Source organism: Cupressus sempervirens, chromosome 5, assembly GCF_028749045.1.
Source record: "Cupressus sempervirens isolate cs-2001-9-10 chromosome 5, ASM2874904v1, whole genome shotgun sequence".
NCBI lineage: Eukaryota > Viridiplantae > Streptophyta > Pinopsida > Cupressales > Cupressaceae > Cupressus > Cupressus sempervirens.
This window is the reverse complement of record NC_143122.1, coordinates 484825194-484831193: the sequence shown is the minus strand read 5'-3', so window position 1 is coordinate 484831193 and position 6000 is coordinate 484825194. Positions and strand designations below refer to the sequence as shown.

The following is a 6000-nucleotide window of genomic DNA, read 5'->3' as shown; positions in this document are numbered from 1 at the left end:
TATCTTTCTGTCTGAAGTGTTTGATGTGGTTAAGGGAGGGAGTCGTAGTCACCTGCTAGTCGGGATCTACACGATGCACCACTCCCTGCCATTGTCTGTTTAGTTTAGATATATTATATACATGTACATGCTCGTCTTTTATGCAGGATGCAGGTACCGAGCATCGACTTCCCTGAATTGCCAGGATGAGCGTGCCCTATTACAAATACTCAAATGGTGAGAATGGGAAGATAATGATCAGGTCCAATCCTAGCCATAAGCCTATAATACTTGTCTTGCAAGGAGGACTCGTAACAGACTGTCTACCCTTTTTAAACTCGTGAGTATTTTGTGCGTATGTTGTTTTGTGAGTGTTTGATGTATTTTCTATTAAATTAAGTCTAATTAAAAGATTAAATTAATGATTTAATTTAATGGAAAATTATTATGATATTATGAATATGTAATTATATTTAATTAATTGAAAAATTAATTAAATATAAAGAATTAAATTGAAGATAAAAGTTTTAAGATTAAATTTAGAACGTGATAATATTTATTTAATTTAATAATAATATATTTAGAGTTCATTTTTAAATAAATGCTAAATATTAATGTTATTTAAGTTAATAAATATTTATCAAATTAAACGTTCAAAAATATATTAAAAGTGAAAAGATATTAAATTATCATAAAGATTATAGTTCGCATGAATTATGCATGAGTTGAAAATAAAAGAGATTAATTTAAAAGATAAAATATGTGAACTTGATTAAGATATTTTAAAGTGTGCATGAGATTAAAGTTATAAATTAATTTAAAGTAAAGTAAAGTGGAAAGTTAAATAAAGTAATTTAACAATTCACTTAAAGTGCATGAAGGAATAATAAAAGAAAATTTTAATTTAAAAAGAAAATTAATTGTGCATGAAAAAATTAATTAAATAAAATAATTATAATTTCAGACTGGTGGTGACAAAAACCCTAAAAGGTAATTAGATTCTATATTAGAGGGTTTTTGGGTCATTATGAGGGACACAGGTTTTGGAAAGCAACTCAGAGGGTTTGCGAAAGAAAGGAATTTCTCGTGGCTTGAAGGATTTTGTGTAGGAGTTTTCATCTTATTGTCAAAGTTTAGCATCAGTACAAGGTAGGGTTTGAAACCCTGTGAATGCATTTTCAATTTGAAAAATATATCTGTGTGCTTCGTGTTTGTTTGGGTGGTTGAAATTCTGTTTGTCGTCTTGATTGTTGTCCAAATCTGATTGATTGAAATTAGTCTTTCATTATTCATATTTATGAAAAAAATCGTAGAGAAAATTAATTTAAATCACGTAAGGTTTGAAAGAAAGGTAAATTCTAATTTAGAAAGAAAAATTTTGATCATTGCCATATTCGTCCTATCAGATTTAGATGGCAACTGTTTATATTATATATATATATATATATATATATAATAAATTAAAAAAAAATGTAAAACAAAATTATTTATTGTTAAATATATATATATATATATATATATATTTATATTATAAAAGTTTTTGTTGATTATTTTTATTAACTATGGAGTTAATATAAATAAATTGAAATTGTTTAAAAAATTAAATAAATTAATAATGGGCGAAATATATTGTTGGGTTTTGTTTTTTTTTTTTTTTTTTTTAAATTTAAAAAATAATAATAATATAATGTAGGGTGGGGATATTACCCCCCCGTACCTGCTGCTGACTTTAATAAGCCGCGGCAGCCGGTACCTCTGCTGCCGCAGGCAGCAGTTGTACTGCTGCTGCGTGCAGCAGGGTACCTGCTGTCGTAGGTACCAGGCCGGCGGGCCTTTAAATACGCCTAAATAATATATGTTTCATTTTGTTTTAATAAAATTTAATACAGCAGGTACCAGGCCGGCGGGCCTTTAAATACGCCTAAATAATATATGTTTCATTTTGTTTTAATAAAATTTAATACATTTTAAAATTTATTTAATTTAAATTGTAATAAATTTACATTATAAAATATATGTGATTTAATAAATATGAATTTTATTTAATATATATATCAAAATTATTAAATGTTTTAAAGTTATTAAGTTTATTAAGTGTTAAATAATAAATGCTAGATGATAATTATAGCGTTGTTTATTATTATTATTGTCTAAATAATAATTAATAAAATAAATACTTAAGGAATTTAATAATGATTAATTAAAAGTTTTAATTAATTTATATTATTATGTATTTGGAAGATAAGAGAAAAGATTACTAAGTTTTGATAATATTTAATTAGAATACTTAATTAAACTATTATTAAAATAAATTAGAATCATAAACTATATATTAATATGAATATGTTATGTAATTATTAATTAATTTAATTAAATATGATTTAATTAAGATTAATTAATGATGAAGGACGTTCAATTAAGTTCTAAGCTTATATAATTTTATTAATATTGAGTTTTATAAAATTATAAGCTTCTTATTCTAAGATCAATAAGTATTATTTAATAACAAATAATTACCTTTGATAATTTTGAAAGAATTGACTTTAAAATGAATAGAGATAATTGTGCAATTTCTAGGAATATAAGAATGGGTTAAATTACAGGGGTAAACGATGAATCTTATCTACTTGAAGCTTGCACTACAAACATGAACTAGAAACTTTATTGTTTAACTCAACTTTGTATTTTCAAATCAAACCCAACTGTGAGATTGTCTTGTTTTCTATGTGATGTTTATGCCTTTGGATTTTGGAGTCAATTAGGTGTTGACCAGTCTAGGATGAACACCAGAGGTTTTGTGAGATTTCTTGGATACTATTTATGGGACTAGATTTTGTGATGTGTTTTGTGATTCGTATTGGAGATTATATCTATGAGGTTTATCTTGTGGAGAAATTATGTGTACTTGGGTGGGAGAACCATCTTGTTATTAGGTTGCCTGTTAAGGAACCGAGTTTGATCTTTATGGGTGTTGTGGTATGGGACACAACTGTGTTTTTATGTGCTTAGGAGAGGTTGTCTAGGTACGTGACTTGGGAGTGGCTTGCATAGGGGTCCGGGACCCAAAGTGGTCAGTACCAGGGTAACCTAATGCAAGTTATGTAATAAGTGATAATCTAGTAATTAAAATTTATGGGGGGGAAAACACACTAAAAAGATAACTTAGAGATATTTGATCTACTCATGCCTTTAGTGCTTGTATAGACTAAGGATGGGAATGAGATGAGTGCCTCGTCTTCTTGAGAGGGCTTTCTAGTTTCCATATGTGTGATGTTGAGGGTCCGAGGTTCAAAGTAACCAGTCCAGGGTAACTCAACGCTTGAGGGTCCAAGGTCTATTAAGATATCAGTCCAGGGTAACTCAAGCAGCCATGTGATGAAACTCCCTAGTATGTAGTCTGAGTCTCCTCTGTAGATTTTGTGTATCTCTGGTGGTGTACTTATTGTTGGTGGTGTATCTATTGTCGGATGTGTTTATTATGGTTATTTACTTTCATTGATGATGATTGGTGATTCATGGATGATGTACTTTTGACAAGTGGCTTTTGACTTGAGGTGATTGTCTTTTGTTGACTTTATCTTATGATCTTGGTATTTGGTTTATACTTGGTTCATGTATGATGTTTGATTATGTGGTGTCGGTATTGGATTGAGTGTTCTTACTTTTGGATTATTTCATCTTCTTGAGTAGCATGTGTTACCTTTGAGGTAGTTTTGGCTATTAGGGGTACCTTGCCTAGGAATGTTTTATGTTCGATTAGCTGTATGTGGATCGTTCATTATCTTCCCTGCACGGTGGGAGTGGAAGCCTGACTAGGTAACCACGCGGTCGGGAGGTAGTGCCTTCTTAGCATTTGGGTCCCCCTTCACATTGCTAGCTGTTGGATGTTCGTTGCAGAAGATGTCCCTTTATCATTCTTATTTCTTATCTCAAAGAACTTCTTTTCAGATGATGTATATATGTTATCATGTATTCTGATGTACTATATCTATTCTCACATACCCTGCGACATGTGCAGTGGATGTTATTTAGTGGATGTACTTTCATTGTATTAGATATACTTATGCTTTGCTTATGCGATCATGTATTTGTTATTTCTTTATGATCATGAGACATTGTACTTGAAACTTAAACTAATTAATTTAAAATTATTAAATGTGACTCAACGTAAAGGAATCCTTGAGGAATTGAAATTGTATCTGTAATTGCAAATGTGTATTTGATATGTATGTTCTTATTGCTTCCACATTAATGTTATCTTGATGTTGTTTAAGCTTTAAAAAAAAAAATAGTTCAGTAAACATTGTAACATGTTAGGTTTAATTCTCTTGGGTTCCCGAGCGGGGCGTTACATTGAGTCTGTACAATGCTCTCTTCAATCTTCAGAGATGGGTCTCTTTGTTGTGTGCTACAAAGCCTTCTGGTTGCTCTATGTACACCTCCTCCTTTAACTCACCATTAAGGAATGTTGTCTTGACATATATATGATGGATCTGCCATCCCATTTGTGCTACAAACAAGATCATAGCTCATATGGAAGTATACCTAGCCACTGAAGCAAATGTCTCCCCGTAGTCTATTCCCTCCTTCTGAGAGAAGCCCTTGGCCATGAACATTTCCATGTATTTATCAATGCTACAATCTGCATCATGCTTCATCTTATAGATCCACCGTGATCCAACTACTACTCTATCTGTTGGTCTAAGAACTACCTCCCACACATCATTCTACATTATTGAGTTATACTCCTCAATCATAGCATCCTTCCATACCTGATGCTCTACAGCCTCCTAATAGCTAGAAGACTCGTTATCTATCAACTGATTAACTAATGCCACATAGTCATTGAACTTGCCTAGTTGTCTCTGTTATCTAGTACTCTTCCTAGGAGCTCCCATAAACTCCTAAGTATCCCTTAGTGTCTCTTGAACCTCATAGTTCCTGCTGCCAACTTTAGAGGATGAGATATCAAACTCTAATTCTTCTTGTTGCACCTGTTGCTCCATGCTCTGTGAAACTTCACCACCTGAGCCTACACTTGTACTAGTAACTGTACTTTTGCTTTGTTACCCTTGACTAGGCCTTGGAGCTTCTTCTGGCTAGTCACTTTGATCATCTACTGGCAAATATCTGGACCTTCTAAATGCCTTGTCCTCCATGAACTTTACATCACGTCTAACAATAATTCTTCTAGTCCTGGGGATAAAAATCTTAGATGCCTTTGAGGTTTCACTGTACCCAACAAAGTACCTCTCTCTGCAAAATGATCTAACTTGGTATGTAATATGATAATATGCCAAACTACCAAATATTCTAAAATGACTAACATCAAGTTTCCTTCTTCTGAAAGCTTCCTCTAAAGTCATCCTCCCTAGTACCTTGTGTGGAACCCTATTTTGAATGTAGACTATTGTACTGTACGCTTCTACCCATAAGTAGTGGGGCATATCCTGGTCATGTAGCATAGCTCTTGCCGCCTTCAATATAGAATGGTTTTTCCTCTCAACAACTCCATTCTGTTGTGGATTGTAAGGAACAATCCACTCTCTCTTGATTCCTTCCCTAGTACAAAACTCTTGGAAGTTATTTCCTTTGTACTCACCTCCATTGTCTGACTGAAGACCCTTTATCTTCCTTCCTATCAAGTTCTCCACTAGAGCCTTGAACTCTTGGAACTGACTGAAAACCTCATCCTTGGTCTTCAAGAAGTATATCTAGGTCTTTCTAGAGAAATCATCGATAAAAGTAACATAGTACTCATATCCTTTGATAGACTTTGTCAACATCAGTCCACATACATTTGAATGTACTAGATTAAGAACACCTTCAGATCTAGTGTCACTCCTTGGAAAAGATGTTTTTGCAAACTTCCCCAATATGCATCCCTTATATACATCATCATGCTCTGTGCTCACCTCTAGAACACCTGTCACTATCTCACAAAGCAATTTGAGTCCTCCATGATGAATATGGCCCATCCTCCTATGCCATAGCTCTCCAAGATCTCTAGGATTACTACTA

At 32.6% G+C, this 6000-nt stretch overlaps 1 pseudogene; it reads right to left on the bottom strand.

Moving 5' to 3' along the window:
- The window catches only part of LOC149556855 (U-box domain-containing protein 45-like), a 125651-nt pseudogene that overhangs the window by 111839 nt on the left and 7812 nt on the right, over window positions 1-6000 (bottom strand).